Source organism: Marmota flaviventris, chromosome 8 (genome assembly GCF_047511675.1).
Source record: "Marmota flaviventris isolate mMarFla1 chromosome 8, mMarFla1.hap1, whole genome shotgun sequence".
In the NCBI taxonomy this organism is placed as follows: domain Eukaryota; kingdom Metazoa; phylum Chordata; class Mammalia; order Rodentia; family Sciuridae; genus Marmota; species Marmota flaviventris.
This window is the reverse complement of record NC_092505.1, coordinates 53,162,727-53,182,982: the sequence shown is the minus strand read 5'-3', so window position 1 is coordinate 53,182,982 and position 20,256 is coordinate 53,162,727.

Genomic DNA, 20,256 nt, shown 5'->3' with positions numbered 1-20,256 from the left:
TTCCCTTGCCGTCCAAGTCTCATGTGACACAGTGGGTGTACATCACAGCTGAGAAGCCCCCAGTTTAGAAACACCAATCTCTTATAAAAGACTGCAAACAAACCTACCCAATCTTTTCCCCAGTGGTTGCTATAATTTTTATGATATTTGACAGCAAACAAATCTATCTTTTGGCCCAGAGAGAGAGACACTAACCCTTTCTTCCAAGGCTTTCACTGTACAAACATTCTGGGAAAGATACCAGATCAAAAGCTATCAACGTCTCTGCTCGTGAGACTTTCAGAAATGTGAGAGACCCATGAAGAATTGTCTCCCAACACCCAAGAGAGAAAACCCAGGCCAAACTGGCACCTGTTTTTGGCTCTTTCCCCTGTCCCTAGTTTCCTTGGGTGACTCATTCAAGTGTTATATACTCCCTTCCCCCAGGTCTCCATGCCTAGTGCAGTGCCAAATCCCTGAAACATTTTCAATAAATGTTTGTCAAATGGATGGGTGAATGAATGAAGGCAGGGTCTTTATAGAATTTCTGCTTTAACAGTATGAAAATAGCTAAAGCATCAAAGAAACCCCAATAGAAATGGCATGTCAACTAGTCAGTTCTGCTGTAACCAGAGGTGGTGTCAAGAGTATGTGACCTGGTTGATCATGGTGGTGTACACCTGTAATCCTAGGGACTTGGGAGGCTGAGGCAAGAGGAAGATCAGCCTCATCAACTTAGCAAAACCCTAAGCAACTTATGGCTGTGGTAATGTGCCCCTGGGTTAAATCCCTGGTACCAAAAAAAAAAAAGTTGTGATCTATGTACCCAGGGCCTCCTGCTTTAGGATTCTACTAAGCTTGGTTTAATATTCTGTTGTCACCATCTTGAAATATTTACTTACTTGTTTACTTGTTTGTTTGTTTACGTTACCAGGGATTGAATCTAGGGGCACTTAACCACTGAGCCACATCCCCAGGCCTTTCAATTTATTTATTTTTAATTTTGAGACAGGGTCTTGCTAATTTGTGGAGTCTAGCTTTGAAGATCTTTCTACCTCCGCCTCCCAAGTTGCTATAATTACAGGTATGCATGTGCCACTACCATCTTGAAATTTTTAATTTTCAACAGAGCCGTACAAATAATGCATGTGGTCCTGGCTATGACACTACATATGCATTCCTAAAAGTTAGAATGCTGTGCAAAATCATGGAATAAAACCCACAGGACTTAAGGGGAAAATGGAATTAAGGGCACAACACTTGAAAACATCATACTGACCCATAAAAAATACACCTACTACAAATGGTAGCACATTTATACAGTTAAATGGTTCAGAAATACAGGAACATTGCAACACACATAGCATTTTCCTTGAGAAGGTCCTGTATTGCTGGTGGACCTGGTGTTGGAGAGGTAGTGGCTCTTGTTATTTTGCAGGGTGGATGGGGCGGGTACCTGACATTAGATGTGGAATGGTGAGGCTCATAGCCTATTCGGTGAATTGAGGTAGCTGGGGCATGTTTGAGGAGTGTGAACGTGTGGGCTTTTTGTATTTCTACAGGGCTTCATTCAGCTGGGTCCGATTTTTTACTCTTTCACCTAGTGTTTCTCAAATTTGCTCATAAATACAATAATCATAGTATGCTCACATATCCTAATACATCAATCACATTGGAACCTATTCCAGCTCGTGAAACAGGAATTGCAGCTGAACTGACTGTATTAGCCTGATGTTTGCATACATTGATACCTGCAGCTGTATTTGAGGCAATCTGAAGAGCAAATGGGGACCCATATATGTGAAGGGACCCTAATGGGCCTTAGAGGGCCCACTGTCCTGTATTCTGCATGCCTAAATTCTCGAGGCTTTCCATAGAATCCATTAGGAACTAAAATTGCTGTCTTGGATGGCCCCAACCAGCCTGCTTAGGAGCAGACTGCCCCATGGGCCCCTTGCCCAGTCACTCACCTACCAATAGGCTGAAAAAAATATAAATACAAAACTCTTCACAGACAACTTTTTTCCCTCTCTCCACTTTTTTACTTTTTATTTTATTTTTTAATTGTCCATCTTCTTTTTTAAAATATTTTTAGTTATAAATAGATGCAATATCTTTATTTCTTTTACTCATTTTTATATGTTGCTGAGGATCGAACCCAATGCCTCACATGTGCGAGGCAAGCACTCTGCCACTGAGCCACAACCCCAGCCCTCTCTCCACTTTTTTAAAATCCTGCTTTTTCTGTTGTTTATTGACAACAACCTAATGGATATTCTTCTCCATATATGTGGACAAATAATTTGCATACAGAGAACTACCAAAATGTCTCTGAGTAGCTCAGAGGTAAGTAGCTGTCCAGGATCATTAAGACAACAAGGGCCAGGGCCAGAATTAGAGCTCAGGTCTTTCTCCACAGCCTCTTTACTTTTACTTCTCAACTTCTCGCCAAGGTGAAATAGCCTGGAGTTTCCTTGTGGAGTGAAAAAGTGTGCAGGTGGAGAGGTCAAGGTGGGAAGGCACAGGGATGCAGAGTTTTGTTGTGAGAAGACCTGTCAGACAAGAGGAATGGCTGTGTGGGACCCAAGAGGCAGATCCGCAAAGGGTTCCTGAGAGGTCCCTGATGGCTGGGGCCAAGGTGAGACAGCAAGAGGTTTGGAAGCCAACAGAGAGACTTTCCTCACCTGCCAATGTCCCCTCTGTCTCACATTGAGCAGATTTGGTGCCAGGCTTTGTGCAAGAGGGATAAAGGGTGAAGGCAGAATCACTAACTTTGCTAACGTTTTTGGATTATTCAGATGGGAAGTCCAGAATGTAGACCATCCACACTTGACCCTGCTATCTAACTTTGTGGTCAGAATCCTGACCATGATCTGGAGATCATCAGAGAAAATGAGAAATTAGAAAATAAAATAAGCCTCACTAGGACAAGAACTCTCACTTCTCTGCTCCTGGAGTGTGCATGGTGAGGAAGGAGGAGTCAGAGGAAGCTGAGAAGAGGGGGGAAAAATAACTGCAAAATCCCAAACAACTGATTTTGGCTTTTGAATGCATTTGGCAATACCATTTCCCCATTTGGTACTTGAGATTGAAGCCGGGGTGCTCTGCCACTGAGTTACCTTCCCAGTCTTTTTATTTTGAGACAGGGTCTTGCTAAGTTGCCCTGGCTGGTGTGGAACTTGCAGCTTTCCTGACTCACCCTCCCAAGTAGCTGGGATTATAGGTGTGCACCACGTGTGGTAGCAATATCTGTTGGTTTTTTTTTTCCTCCTGGTGCTGTGGATTGAACCTAGAGCACTGGGCATGCTAGGCAAGCACTCTGCCACTGAGCTACAGCCCCAGCAAAAATAGCATAACTAGAGAAGCAATGGCAAATAGCTAAGAAAATACTTACAACATTTTAAAAATATGATATTCTTTAATATATGCAGAGCGCTTCCAAAATAAGAATATCAACATTTTCAAATAAAATGAAACTTGAAGGAAAAATGAATTGAATAACCAGAAAAAGTTTTAAATTCCATTATATTTAAAGAAATACATATTTTAAAAACAGACTATTTTTAATTAAATTTATAAATATTTGAAATAAAAGAGCATAACTAGGATTGGTGAACATATAGGGATTGGAAATTCATAATTGCTCTTGGGACTCGTGAGTGTGTGTGTGTGTGTGTGTGTGTGTGTTGGTTCTAGGGGTTGAACCCAGGGAATTCTACCACTGAGCTACATCCCGGTTCTTTTTATTTTTTGAGGCTGACCTCAAACTTTTGATCCTCCTACCTCAGCCACCCAAGTTTCTGGGTTCACAGGCTTGCACCACATGCCTGGTCTTTTGGGATTATATATTGGTACATTTATGGAAAGTAAATGTACCAATATATGTAAGATTTTTAAGATTTTCCTTTTTCTCTTCACAATTCACTTCTAGGAAGTCATGCAAAGGAAATCACAGGTCACATATATAAAGACATGGAAACTACCTGGTGGGCTTTTTGACACATCAGTGCAGTAAAAATATACTGTACTCACGAAAAATTATGTGGAAGAATACATAGCAGTCAGGGGAAAATGAAGACATTAAAAAAAATCTTGAAGTAACATGTTTATAAAATGTCTTGTATAATAGGATCTTGATTTTTTTTAAAAAAGCTTTTTTTTCAAGTTATTTACATGAAAAAAAGAGTGAAATATACTAATGTGAATAACAGTGAATACTCTAAATGGTGAGATAATAGGTAATCTTTTGTAAAAAATATTTTTAGTTTTAGAAGGACACAATACCTTTATATTATTTATTTATTTTTATGTGGTGCTAAGGATCGAACCCAGGGCCTCACACGTGCTAGGCAAGTGCTCTACTGCTGAGCCACAACCCCAGCCCCATGGGTAATCTTTCTAAACCCCCCACCCCGCCCGATGGTCTTTTCAACACTGAGTATTGTTTTATGATTAAAAAAAAAAAAAAGTTTTCCCGAGTTGTTAAAATGAAGATTTATATTCCTAAACGAGGTTTTCTCAGATTAGTGTTGATAGGAATTTGAATTCCTTGAGAAGACAGCCACAGCTGGCAAAGGGACAAGTGGGACAGAGCAAGGAGGAGGGAGGGAGGCGGTGGCCTCCAGAGTCTCCCAGCCTGCAGGGACCTCTGGGCCAGCTATGCAGAGCCTTCCCAGGCTGCCCTGAGCACCGAGCCTCAGGATACCTCCCCGTGCCCACACATGCCAGCACCACTGCTTTATAAACCTGTTTCCCTGTGTAGAGGGCTGCAATATGAAGTGTCATTTTATGTGGGTTGAATTAAAATAAAATGTTTGTGAGATGCTATTGTGTGTAGCCCACCAGGCATCGTCCAGCCCTGGTGGATCCCTTCTATGGACAGAGAACTAGAGCACTCACTACCTTTGTGGCTTTTTGACAGTACAAAGTGGTAGATGTTTTTTCTTATATTTAAAAATTTTTAAATTATATTTGGACACAATATCTTCTTTTTATTTATTTTTATGTGGTGCTGAGGATTGAATCTAGAGCCTCACACATGCTGGGCGAGTGCTCTACCTCTCAGCCCCAGCCCCAGCCTTCTTACATTTAACAAGCTCTAGTTCCCCCTCATGCCTGGCCAGCCCCCATCCCTCCTCCCTGGGGCAGCACCTCAGATGTCTGAAGGCAGTCACCATGTCACCCCAAGTGCACTGTCCTCTTCCTCTCTAGTTCCTTAACCACCATCACCACCAGATTTTGAGGCTCTTGCTTTCCACTGCCTCTTCTGAAGACACTGTCCCTTCTGGCCACCTGGTATGTTAAAATAGACACCCTGGGACTGAGGCCACTATGCCAGGCCATTTAACTCATTAATGAGCCCTCAGATTCATTTCATGATCATCAAGTGGGCACCTCCTATGTGCCCAGCACTGTGCTGTGTACATGGGAGACCCCAAATATAAAGAAAGGCCCAGCCCCGATTCTTCCCTGGCAGGTGGAGTGAGGAGAGCTGGCCCAGGTCATCTGCTATGACTGAGCCCTGTTGCCCATAGGGCTGGCTGAGGGCCAGTTTGACTCACATTCATGGGGCCCCAAAGCAGAGAAAAGCCTCCTGGCACTGCCTGCCACTGGCCAACCAGCCCCTCAGGGCAGCTCCCAGGCAAGGTATATCTCCTTGGAGGACAGCGCAAGGCCACACAAGCCTCTGCTCCCTTATTGGCTCCCCAAGGAGGCTGGGCTGCTGAAGTCACCTGAGGGCCAGTAACCCGTGTCACCTCATGCACAGGTGGCAGAATAAAATGGAACCATCCACCTAAGGAGTTGACTTGCCTGTTAAACTCTATGCCAAGCCCTTTCATGCTGGGCACCGCATTTATGTTGACTTTTTGTTGTTTTTTTCTTAAATAAAAGCAAATATTCATTGCATTTGGCATTTTAGTATTTACCTCTCTTTATAAAATCTATAAACTGTAGTAATCAAGATAGCTTGGCACTGGCATAAAAATAGACACATAAATGAACAGAATGAAATAAGGAGCCCAGAAATAAATCTTCACATTTTGGTCAACTGGGTTTTTGTTTGTTTGCTCCTTTGTTGTTTGGTCCAGGTAATGAACCCCGGAGTGCTTAAGATTAAGCACCACTGAGCCACATCCCCTTCAATTTATTTTTTATTTTGAGACAGGGCTCACTCAGTTACTGAGGCTGGCTTTGAACTTGCAATCCTCCTGCCTCAGCCTCTGAAGCCACTGGGATTACAAGTGTGCACTACGGTGTCCAGCTGGTCAACTGGGCATATACAATGTGGGAAAGATAGTCTCTTCAATAAATATGCTGGGAAAACTTCACATCTCCATGCAGAAGAATGAAATTAGACTCTCATCTCACACTACATGCAAAAATCAGCTCAAAATGGATTAGACTTAAACGTAAGACCCAAAATTAGAAAACTCCTAGAAGAAAACAGTGGGGGAAGTTCCTTGGTATTGGTCTGAGTAATGATTTATTTGGATGTTACCCTATAAAGCACAGGCAACAAAAACAGAACAAAACAGGTGGAATCTCATCTAGGTGAAAAGCTTCTGCATAGCAAAGGAAACAATCCAAGTAAAGAGACAACCTATGAAAATGGGAGAAAATGGTTGCAAACCATACATCTGATAAGGACTTCATATGCAAAACGTATAAGGCATTCAAACAACTGAATAGTAAGAAAACAAATGACCTGATTTGAAAGTGGGCAAATATCTGAATAGACATTTCTCAAAAGAAGGCATACAAATGGCCAACAGGGATTTGAAAAAATGCTCCACAGTACTAGTCATCAGGAGAATGGAAATTAAAACCACAATGGGAGATTATGTCACTCCCGTTAGAATGGCTGCTGTTGAAAAGATGAGAGATGAGTGCTGGCAAGGATGTGGAGGAAAGGGAACGCTGGGATGCTCTTGGTGGGAATGTGGAAAACCATATGGAGGTTGCGCAAAAAATCAAAAATAGCCCGGTGGGGTGGCGCACACCTTTGATCTCAGAGGCTCGGGAGGCTGAGGCAGGAGAATTGTGAGTTCAAAGCCAGCCTCAGCAATTTAGTGAGAGCCTAAGCAACTCAGCAAGACCTTGTCTCTAAAAAAATATTTTAAAAGGGCTGGGGATGTGGCTTAGTGGTTAAGCACCCTTAGGTTCAATCCCTGGTAACTAAAATAAATAAACAAACAAATAATAGAACTACCATGGGACACAGCCATCCCACTACTAGGCATTTATCCAAAGGAAACATCTGATTCCCATCTCTATTGTAGCACATTCACAATCGCCAAGATATGGAATCAAATATCCCTTAACAATGACTGGATAAAGAAAATGTGGTACACAGACACAGGATACTATTTGGTTATTAAGAAAAGAATGAACTTCTGTCATTTGTGACAGTATGAATGAACCTGAAGGACTTAAAGACAAATACTGAATGATCTCACTCTGTGCAGAATTTAAAAACATCAAACTAATAGAAACATACAGTAAAATGGTGGTCCCTAAGGCTGGCAGGTTGGGAGAATTAAGATGTTGGTCAAAGGACATTCGTTCTTAGTTAGATAGGAAAAATAAGTTTCAGAGATGACGACTGTAGTTAATAAGAGCATATTGTGTATACTTGGAAATTGCTAAGAGAGATCTTAAGTATTCTCTACACACATACACACAAATCATACGTATAAGGGGTAATGTGTATATGCTGATTAGCTTGATTTTGCCATTCCACAACATACACATATGTATCAAAATATGCTGAATGCCATAAATATATAAATTTTTATTTGTCAATTAAAATTAAAATTTAGGGCTGAGACTGTAGCTCAGTGGTAGAGCACTTGCCTAGCATGTATGAGGCCCTTGTTCAATTTCAAATACTATAAAAACAAAATTTTTTTAAAATTACACTGATCATATGTATATATAGACACATACACATATGATTGCTAATTACTGGAAATCTTTTTTTTTAATGTCTTAATTTTGTTTATTCATTTTTATGTGGTGCTGAGAATCGAATTCAGTGTCTCACACGTGTGAGGCAAGTGCTCTGCCACTGAGCCACAACCCCCGTACAAATTACTGGAAATCTTGCAGTAGGTGTTACCATTCTGCTTTACAGATGAGAAAATAAAACATATTTTTGTTTAAACAACGGCTATTAAGCCCCATCTGTACCAGGGAAGAGGCTAGAAGCAGAGAGAAGGCTGTGGGGAGCAAGACTGGCAGTCTCTGCTCTCATCTGTCTGGTCTGAAAGCAAAAATGAAACAGAAAGACAAGCAAATAAGTATAATTGTGATGTATTAGGAAGGAAAAATAGAACAGGGGCATTGACTTATGGGGATCTGCAGAAAGACACCTAAGCTGGGTTAGAAGCATGAGTTAGAGGCTGAACAGGACTGCTGTGAGCACGTTAACAGGTGCTAAGGCCCTGAGGTAGATAGAAGTACTGCCTATTTAATGACAAGAAAGAGGTCCTGAGGCTCTGAGGGAAAAGGGCAAGCAGATAAAGTTACACGGCAGAGTAGGAGTCAGATCCTTCACGTTGTCAAAATCTACAGGCCTAAGTATCTCCTGAGGAAGCCGATTTCACTGCAGGCTCTGCAGCCAGTCCTGCCCACCACTGAACCCACTTCGCCTCAGCTGTGAGTCTAGACTTGTGCCTCCAAATGGTGTGCAGCCAGGTGGTCAGAGGAGGACACGTCAAGGAATGAATGCAAGCGCAGGTCTTCGGCGCCATCTGAAAGATCTGAACTTTTCCTAGGAGGAGGGGAAGTCAATGAGACCAAAGCCATGCGGCAGACTGATGTAGAGTCAGGATCTGAACCCAGCCCTAACTCCAAAACCAAAGGGTCTTTGTGTCTTCCTAAAAGGAGTGTGGCATGTGGCTTGTCAAACCCCCTGTCAAATGGGTGTCCCAAGGGATAGAGGAAAGACCCTCCAGACCAGGGAACAGCATCAGCAAAGCAAGAATCTATGCTGCTCAGAAGTGGGTGGGGACAGAGTGGGCTGACCGTGGTAAAGCCAAATTTCAGTGATGGGATTTCCTTTCCCCGTGGCCTTAGCAAGGGCCTCACAGCTCCTTCCTTAAGAACTTTTCATCAGAATCTCATTTGGGGGCCGGGTGTGGTTGTGCATGCCTATAATCCCAGCAGCTGGAGAGGGTGAGGCAGGAGGATTGCAGATTCACAGCCAGACTCAGCAATGTAGCAAGGTCCTAAAGCAAATTTGTGAGACCCTGTCTCTAAATAAAATATAAAGGAAGAACGGGGGATGTGGCTCAGTTGTTAAGCACCCTTGGGTTTAATTCCTGATACAAAAAAAAAAAAAATCTCATTTTGGCTTCTCAGTACCCCCGGAAGGAAAAAGAGCCTACAGGGATTGCCACCCCTTACCCAGCCAGATACATTGATTCCATACATGGTGAAACCATTCACCTGATGGCCTGTGGGAAATCAGAACAACCACTGGCAGTGCTGGGCCCCAGGGGACAGGCTGGACTTGTCCACACACAGTGCAGGAGTCCGGGTGGGCCCTATGCCACTGAGGTTATGAGAAAACAGTCACCTGTCATCATCGGCTGGAGACTGCTTGAATCACAGGGCCCTGTGTGTGTGTGCGCTGCTTTGGTTCAGGAGGACATGAAGATCCCCAAACCTGGACACTCTCAATGCTGTGTGACCTTGGGAAGCAGCGTGCCACTAGTTTTGGTTTCCTTTTCTATGAAATGAGGTTGACCTGGCCAGTCCCTTCCAGCTCTGACATGGTCAGACCTTGAGGCTGCCTGGGTGGGTCTCTGACCAGAGGGTGCCGGCACAAGGGGCATTTGGGTCAAGACAGTGGTGATTTGGCTGCCAAGAGGAACAAGGAAGTAAGAAGGTGTCTCAATCCTGGCTACTCTGAGAACTGGGTGGGGCACGCACCCCGATGGCCTTCAGGGAGGGGAGGCGTGAATGACTAGCCTGTCCCAGCACCTGCCTATGGGGAGGGGAGCTCAGGCACCAGAGGCGCACTGGCTGTAAGTGCCATCAGCTGCCTGGGGATCAACTGTCTCCACAGGCCCACAGGCCTCCCACAACCAGGATGGACCAAAGAACCAGGCAGCAGCCAGCAAGGGACATCCAAATGGGAAGGTGGAAACACAAGGCTTAGAGTCCTCAGTTCCAGAGTTTTCTTGCCACCACCCAGAAGCCCAGCAAGGCCCCACCAGCAGCCAGCCCCTCCTCCCAGGTGTGAAGCTCAAAGTGAGTCCCTCCTTCAAAGATGGCCTCTACACCCTACCAACCCTGCGGACCACCACCAGGACAGAGCCACAGCATCTCAGCCTCACGGGCAAGGACGTGCCTCTCCTCCTGTCTGGTTTCCCCCAGGTCTCCCTGAAATGGCCCTGAACGCGGCACCCACTTCCTGCTCCCCAGCCCCCTCTCTCTGCCCTCCTATTGGGCATCTGTCCCATGGGTCTGTACCTGAGCTCTCACCCCCATGACTCATCTCTCCTCTTCTTTGTCATACTTCCCTACTCCCTCACTCTCTCTTCCTCCTGGACCTCTGGCCTTTTGCCCATGGCTGTTCTATGACGACCCCTTGGCACTCAGCAAATTTAGCATCTCTGAAAGTTCCATGCTGCATGATCCCAGAGCTGGAAGGTGCTCTGTGGGAGGTGACAAGGACCCTACTGGGAACTTTGATCAGACCCTGTCTCTCCAGGATGCCAGGAGTGAGGTCATGTCACTGCCTGAGATGAAACCAGCTTCTGGGGTCACATCCTGCTAACCAGACCCATGAGAACACAACTGATATATAAACCAGAAAGTTTATTAACCTGAAATATAAAACAGAGTTCTCAAACTGGCTGAATGCCTGCATTTGCCTATTGATTTCTTCTCCCTGGTGTGAATCTCTTAATCTTCACCAGGGGCTGAGCCTTGGCAAGAATGAACACACTGTGTCTGAGGACAGGGCAGCCCCTTCACAACTTGTGGGTATCTGAAGACCAACTAGGAAGCTCGACAAGCACAGGCGCAGAATTAGGGAGAGGAGAGTGTAGGCTGCATTCCCCAGAGCAGAGCACCCTTGCACAAGCTACTTTCCAGAAAAGATCTCCATGGCTAACGCAGGTCTCAGAAGGCTGCTTCTTTACCTGCCCTAGAAATCTGTAGTGTGCCTTGGCCTGTTCCCGGCTCTGGAGCAAACACTGGTTTACAAAAAGTTTTCCAAATTTATCTGACCACGAAACTTCTTTCCCTTGTGTTCCCTAACACCATCCAAAGGATAAGGCTGGGCTTTTGCAGGACACGGTCTCCCAGCTCTCTATGAGGAGAGCAGAGCTGGGTCCCTGTGTCCAAGGCCTTTCCCCTCCCACCAAACTGCCCGCCTAGTGCACCCTCTCAGGCCCCATCCCTGTTTTGCAGACCAACCTCTGAAGGCAAATTCTTTTTCTTTTTTTTTTCAGCCTCTGGGTGAGAGCTTTCTTACTGTTTCATACATGGCTGAGGACATCACCTGATGCATGTGTATGTGGTACTGGGGGTCACACTCCAGGGCTTTTAACCACTGAGTTATATTTCTAGCCCTTTTTAAATTTTTTGCATATGCCCCCACTCTTGACCAAAAAAAAAAAACAAAACCCAACATTCTTTCTATGTACATTATTGGCAGTGTCTAGGCACTGATGTTAGCTCAAGAAGCCTTTCTGGCCAGGCATGGTGACACATGACTCTAGTCCAATGGCTCGGGAAGCTGAGGCAGGAGGATCTCAAGTGTAAGGCCAGCCTCTGCAACTTAGCCAAGCCCTAAGCAACTTACCAAGACCCTGTCTCAAAATAAAAGATGAAAAGGGCTGTGGATGTGGCTCAATGGTTGAACACCCCTGGGTTTAATCCCTGGTACCAAAGGAGAAAAGAAGAGAAGGAGGAGGAGGAGAAATCCTTTCTGTGCTTCAGGTGACTTCCCTGCCAGCAAACAGAGAGGGAACGATTGAAGAAATTGAAGAAACTTCATAAACTGGGTATGCCCTGAGCTAATGAGAGAGCAGATGTCCTCAAGGATTTAGATATGCAGTTGTGGGCCTGGGCTGAGTTTGGGGATGAGAACTGGGAAGAGCAGAATTGCTCCATTCAGTGACCAGAGTGTCAGGGTGATCTGGAAGGGAGGGGTGACAAGCCTTGCAAACAGAGAAGCCAGATCTAACAAATAAAAACAGAATGACTAGTTAAATTTGAAGTTCACATCAACAGAAAATGATGCCTTTTTTTTTTTTTGGTATATGGCCTGAACAAATTTTGGGACATAGTTGGATTACAGATTGTTTGTGGTTTATGGGAAATTCAGATCTCATCCAACGCCCTATATATCCTCTGGTAACTCTATGCAGCCACGGGAAGAGAGGGGGGCTATGACTAGGGCAGTGGGGACAGGAGGCAGACCATGGTGGGGGGTTGGGGGGGGGAGCCTGGGGCAGGTGATGAAAGGAGGGAGGAGGAGAGGGAGCACCTCATCCAATTTTATCTCTAAACCCCAAGGAAAGGACATTTGTGTCTCACATTTCAGGTCTGTGTGTGATCTCATTGATTCTGTGTTAGTTTTACTAGTCTCAGTGGAATCTCGTTGTTACCTTCCCTTTACTGTCATAAAAGGGACCTCAGAGTCCAATTATTTAGTGGCTCCTTGTTGACATGGAGAAACAGGTCCAGAGGAGCCGGAACATTCCACAGTGATCACAGCTCTTTTTGCTATTCTGAATTCTTTCCCCACATTCAAAAGAGCTTACACCCCTGGGTCTCAGTTTCTCCATCTGTAAACATGTCCCATAGGATCATCGTGAGGACTAACTAAATAGTTATGGGATTTGAAGTGTCTGCCATGGGTAGATGTTCCATAAGGATTGGCTGTTTATTGTCTCTTATTTCAGTCCTCTGAAAAGCTGATACCATGAGCATGAGACATGCAAAAGATAGGAAATGTCTCTGAAGGGGGAAAGAAAGTATATTAGCAGCTGTTGCCGCCTGTCAAGTTACTCCAAAACCAAAGGGCTGAAAACAAAAAACTGTTTATTATTTCCCTCTGAGGGTGGGGGATCTAGAGAACTGAGATAGGTGGCTGCCCTAAAGTCTCTCAGGAGGTTGTAGTGAAGGTGTGGTGAAGACTGCATCAGATAATGACTTCCAGTTTTACTCATGGGGCTCCTGGTCAGAACTTCAATTCCTTGCCACATGTGCAAAGGCTGTTCAGCAACATGGCAGCTGGCTTCCTCCAGGGAGAGGGAGATGGACAGAGAAAGACTGACCAAACAATCCCATCCTGAGATGTGAGAGGGGATTGAAGGATGGTAGGACCGGAATAGGTGGAGGAGGAACACAGTGATAGACGGAAGGGCAGTTGGCAAAGAATGGACAACGACTCTTCTCTCTTGTCTTAGTCTGGTTTCTGTTGCTATAACAAAATACCTGAGACTGTGTAATTTATAAAGAATAGAAGTTTATTTGGCACATAGTTCTGGAGGGTAAGTCTAAGAGCACAGTGCCCGGGATCTGCTCAGCCTCTGGTGAGGGCCTTCTTAATGTATCATAACATGGCTGAGGACATCACCTGATGAGAAAAAACAAGTATGCTAGCTTAGATCTCTTCTTATTAAACCACAAATGGAGATCTTACTCTCATGCCTCATCTAATCCTAATTCTATCCAAAACTCCAAATACCAGGAACATGAATTTGGGGGTGTTTTCAACTCATGAACCTTGGGAGGCACATTCAAGCCATAACACCTCTCTTCCCCTTCAGAAGTTTCCTGTTTCCTGATCACCTCTTTCCTGGGAGGAGCTGGGATGTTGGCTGGTTGGAGGGCCAAAGAGGGGAGGCACCACCAAGACCTGCCTCTGAGGGGTGCTCTGTCTTTGTTTCCTCGTTCTTTCCTTGTTAAAAAATAAATACAATATACAGATGTTTTATAAAATCTAACATTAGAGAGTGGAAGATCACCTTATCCATACATAACTTTTCATATTTTTTCGCTCCCACTTTTCTCATCTACATATACATTTTAAGGAAGCTTGTGCCAGGCGGGTGGGACAACTGTTTTTCCTTGGGGTTGATTCCCAGAGGTGGTACTACTGAGGCAAGGTGTGTAAGTCCTTGTGGCTCTTAGTACAAGTTACTTTTCAAACTTTTTTTTTTTAACTTAGAGTACTGTAAGGGTGCTGCTTTCACCAAATCTTTATAAGCAATGGAAAGTAGTTGACAAGTCATTTTATAGCTCAGTAATTTAAAAAATCATCCAATATAGTACCCTATAAATATGTAGTTTTTAATGTGTTAATTTTAAAGATAAATATTATTTTCTTTCTTTCTTTCTTTCTTTCTTTCTTTCTTTCTTTCTTTCTTTCTTTCTTTCTGTACTGGAGCTTGAATCCAGAGTCATTTTACCACTGAGCTACATACATCCCCAGCCCTTTGTAATTTTTTAATTTAAGATGAGGTGTCACTAAGTTGCCCAGGTTGACCTCCAATTTGATATCCTCCTGCCTCAGCTTCTTGTGTTGCTGAGATTATAGACATGTGCCACCATGCTCAACAAAAATAAACATTAAAAATTTTTAAATACCCCCCAAATAAAAATCATACCATATATTTGATTTTTTTATTTTTTAGTTGTAGTTGGACACAATAACTTTATTTTTTATTGATTTTAAAAAATAAATGACAGTGGAATGCATTACAATTCTTATTACACAATATACAGCACAATTTTTCATATCTCTGGTTGTATATAAAATATGCTGACACCAATTCGTGACTTTATACTGTTATTTGGATAATGATGTCTATCACATTCCACCATCCTTGCCAACCCCCTGTCCCCTCCCTTTCCTTCCCTCCCCTCTGCCCTATCTAGACTTTGTCTATTCCTCCCATGCTCCCCCTCCCTATCCCACTATGAATCAGCCTCCTTATATCAGAGAAAACATTCTACATTTGTTCTTTTGGGATTGGCTAACTTCACTTAGCATTATCTTCTCCAACACCATCCATTTACCTGCAAATGCCATGATTTTATTCTCTTTTATTGTTGAGTAAAATTCCATTCTGTATAAATGCCACCATTTTTTTTATCCATTCATCCACTGAAGAGCATCTAGGTTGGCTCCACAGTTTAGCTATTGTGAATTGTGCTGCTATAAACATTGATGTGGCTGTGTCCCTGTAGTATGCTGTTTTTAAGTCCTTTGAGTATAGATCAAGGAGAGGGATAGCTGGGTCAAATGGTGGTTCCATTCCCAGCTTTCCAAGGAATCTCCATACTGCTTTCCATATTGGCTGCACCAATTTGCAGTCCCACCAGCAACGTATGAGTGTACCTTTTTCCCCACATCTTCACCTACACTTATTGTTGTTTTTCTTCATAATAGCTGCCATTCTGACTGGAGTGAGATGATATCATAGAGTAGTTTTGATTTGCATTTCTCTAATTGCTAGAGATGATGAAAATTTTTTCATATATTTGTTGATTGATTTTATATCCTCTTCTGAGAATTGTCTGTTTAGGTCCTTGGCCCATTTGTATGTATATTTGATTTTTACCACTTTCTACTTTTTTTTTTTTTTTTTTTGGTACCAGGGATTGAACCCAGGGGTGTTTAACCACTGAGCCACATCCCAAACCCTTATTATTTATTATTTTAAAACAGAGTCTTGCTAAATTGCTTAGGGCCCCCTTAAGTTGCTGAGGCTGACTTTGAACTTGAGATCCTCCTGCCTCAGCCTCCTGAGTTGCTGGGATTACAGGCATGCACCACCATTCCCAACTATACACTTTTACCTCTTGAGCTGTTTTTTTTTCCATATATGCCTATGTATTTGTGTGTTTTCAGAGTGAATTGTCTGTTGAAGTCCTTTATCCAATTAGGATTCTAGCATTTTCTTAACAATTTATGTGAGTATTCTTATTAAATACTTATAAGGGGGCACTTTGTCACATTAGTTGTAAATATTTTTTCCATCAAGTGTTGTTTTGCTTTATCCTTTTCTTTTAACATGTTAAAATTGGGGGAGGATTGCAAAAACATCTTGAAAGAAGCACTCAGGGAAAAGAACCATGGCAAGATGAGTTAAAAGTAAAAATGAGCTGAGCATAGTGATACATGCCTGCACACCTGTAATACCAGCAGCTCGGGCATGAGTTCAAACCCAGCCTCATCAAAAAGCAATGTGCCAAGCAACTCAGTGAGACCCTGTCTCTAAATAAAACACAAAATAGGGCTGGGGATGTGGCTCTGATGAACCAGCCTAATTCCATTTTAAGATGGAGCCATCTCATCACAAACTCATGAACAGTTCATTTCTGTTTTACTATAAAATACTAAGATTTCTATTTGGCCTGACCATTCTTTGGTATTTAAACCTGTTTAGATTTCCTGCCCATGCTCGGAACTCACTCATGCCTGGCTCTCCTTGACCAGATAACAACCCTCCCTAAAACCTAAGTGGGCCCCTTATAAATTCTGAAGTGGGAATCTAAATTTTCTCCCTTCCTTGAAATGTGAAGCCGTGTAGACCATTAACCTGCTATCTGTCCTTGTATTGTGTTTGCCAGAACCCTGTTAGCTCTAAGTTCCCAAGATACCCCCCTTTATAACTTTTTGTGCTATAAAAACCTTCCTTCTCTAAGAGCTGGCTCTGCTCTGCTTTTACTTGAGGCAGTTGCTGGTCAGCTCTCTTGTGTACACATTATAAGCTTGCTCTCATTTGGTTTAAATTGGAGTCAGTGGTCTTTGCATCATGGGTTCAACAGCTCAGTGGCCAAGTGCTAAGTTCAACCCCTGGTACCCCCCCGACACACACACACACACACACACACACACACAGTAAAAATGTTCATTTACCAATTGGAGAAATACAAATCAAAACTACACCGAGATTTTGTCTCACACCAATCAGAATGGCAGGCATCAAGAATACAAACAATAGGGCTGGGGTTGTGGCTCAGTGGTAGAGGCCTTGCCTAGCATGTGTGAGGCACTGGGTTTGATCCTTAGCATCCCATAAAAATAAATAAAATAAATGCCTATTAACAACTAAAAAAAAAATTTTAAAAGAATACAAACAATAATAAATGCTAGAGAGGCTGTGAAGAAAACACTTTTACACTGTTGACGGGACCATAAATTAATACAACCACTATGGAAATCAGTATGGAGTTTCTTCAAAAGATTAGTCATAGGACCACCTGTGACCCAGCTATACCACTCCTTGGTATTTATCCTAAGGAATTTAAGTCATCATACTACAGAGATACTGTTGCGATGGCAAACGGTGTGACTTCTGCAGTCGAGGGGGAGAAATAAAAAATGTCCACGCGCTTCTTCCCTTTTGAATACTTTATTAACTCAAATCACTCAATACAATTTCACTCTATAGGTTCTTAATCAAGAAAATTACAATCCTTAATGTTAGGCACTGCAATAGACATAATCAATTCACAGCAAACAATTCTAGGTTAATTCTAAGCACTGTCAGCACACTTAGTCATGACAGCTCATGACAGACATTCCCTCTGCATGCTAAGCTCAAGTGTCAGATTAAAAGTCTCAAGCCTTAGGCTTTAAGTCCAGCAGATGCACATCCGCTCAGACAGTGATGATCAGATCAGAAACCAAGGCAGGCTTCTCCTGGGGTGGAACTGACAGCCAGTTGAGGAGAGGGTCGTAGGGAGAAGTTGTGGCTCTCACCAGACTCAAGATGTGGCTGTAGAGTTTGAGAGCATAAGGAAAATGCAGAGGATCAGGCAAATGATGGAAAGTGTTGGGATGTCAGTCCAGGTCCTCGTCAGGCTCTCAGCATGAGGGCATCAGTTTCAGCTGGCTGAATGTCTGTTCATTTGCTCCATTATTTATACCAAATATGGGGGCTTTTTACCCCCCTTTCAATCCTTATCAGCTGCCACTGGGTCTCTCAGTTACAAACCTCTGGTCTAGTGGTCCCACCCTGATCTTTTCACCTTTCCCCCTTATGGGGCGAGGACAGCATACCAGAGGCTTCACTTTGAGTTTGTCAGGATGGGGAGAAGTGATTTATTTGTGCATGAGGGCCATACTGGAGAGCTCTGTAGGTGCGCCTGGTGAGACTGCAGGTTTCAAACTGGAGTTTTAAGATGGAGTTGCTTAGGCTCAGGCCTTAGGCCATCCTTACAGATACATACGTACCCATGTTTATAGAAGCACCATTCACAATAGCCAAACTATGGAACCAGCCTAGGTATCCATCAGTGGATGAATGGGTGAAGAAAATGTGGTATATATACACAATGGAGTTTTACTCAGCCATAAAGCAAAAAGAAATTGTCTTTTCAGGAAAATGGATGGAACTTGAAAACAAAGTGAAATAAGCCAAACTCAGAAGGTTAAGGATCACATGTTTCTCTCAAAAAATAAAGAGGAAAAAGGAAAAGGATTCTGGTTTATTCTCCTGAAAATCAAAGGGAGATCAGTAGAGGAAAGGGACCAGAGGGTAGGTGGTGGGGGAAGTGCTGGGGAGTGATCTTGGCCAAATTATATTGCTATATTGTGGGCATGTAGGAATATGTAACAACAAATCCCACTATTATGTACAACTACAGTGCACCCATAAGAACTTTTTTAAATAAAAATCTTAAAAGTAAAAATGTTTTTTCCACAGAAATTATTTTGGAAACAGCAGTTTAGTTAAGAATAAAGACCCACTAGCTGGGATTGTGGATCAGCGGTAGAGCACTTGTCTAGCACATTCGAGGCCCTGGGTATGATCCTCAGCACCACATAAAAATAAATAAAGTAAATAAAAGTATTGTGTCCAACTACAACTAAAAGAAAAGAAAATAAAAGAAAAAAACCAGTCAGATTCTTCCAAAGGGCTAGTGGAGAGGATTTTGAATTTCCCTAGCACAAGGTACGATGCCTGTGGTGACCGGCATGCTGATTACCCTGATTTGATCATGACATGTTGTATACAAGTTTGAAATGTCATACTGTACCCTATAAATATATACAATTGCATTTGTTAAATACAATTAAAATACACCAGAAAACTAAAGGTGTATTTTAAAAGTTAAAGAATGAAAACCCTTCCACTGACATTTTGGCCAGTACAGGAAGCAAGGCTGGGTGTGGAATGGGCACCCCAGGAGGTCTGGCCACACAGATTAGCAGAGCTGCCAGCAATGAAGGATGCTTTTATTGTTTTGCTTTGACAAGTGCAACTGGGAAAAAAAAAAAAAGAAAAGAAAAAAATTATTCTGCCTTCCATTCAGTTATGGAAAATTCTAGCTTTGCCCATGTTATTACCAACCACCACTCAAGAAGTGAAGGATGTGATCAAACTCTCTCTCTCTTTTTTCTTTTCTTTCTTTTTTTTTTTCCTTTGGTACTTGGGATTGAACTCAGAGGCACATGACCACTGAGGCACATCCCCAGCCCTATTTTCTATTTTATTTAGAGACAGGGTCTCACTGAGTTGCTTAGCGCCTCACCTTGCTTTTTGCTGAGGCTGGCTTTGAACTCTAAATCCTCCTGCCTCAGCCTCCCAAGCCACTGGGATTACAGACATGCGTCACCAATGCAGCTTGATTGAACTCTCTTGAGGAGTAAGTCCTCTGGAATTTGCCAACCTCTCTGTTGACCTCTTCAAGACCTAGGTCAGCCTGGCCAGTCCTTGGCAGTGGCCTCCAACGGCCTAAGATGTGACCAGCAAAATCCCAGGGAAGGATTAATACAGGTTTTTAGTGGCAGAAATGTGTTGTAAACTGAAGACAGCTGACATTACTAACATATAAATATATGTGGCATTTGAAAATATAGTCCTAACCTAAGAATTAGTAAATAGATCAATAAAAGGAAACAGTATTTAGAAAAGAATCATGGATATTAAATGAGGATTTTGACAATTGTGAAACTCTGAACTATGTGAAATCATACACAGAACCCCAAGAGATGAAATCTTTGTTTTGTCAGCATGTCTCTCACAGGGTGGTAAGAAATACTTTTATATTTGTGGCCTCATCAATAAATATTTCTTAGAAACAAAAAAAAATTGAAAAGAGATCTTACAAGGAAAAAGATATAAATAGGTTGCTTCACTATAAAATAATGATTTGAAAGCCAAGATGCTCTTGGGGAAATTGATAAATTCCACAAATATTTGGTTAAAATGGTCCTGTATATAAAGGGGTGGCCAACTATGGTCAGAGAGTCAAATCTGGCTGCTGGTTGCTTTTATAAATAAAGTATTATTGGAA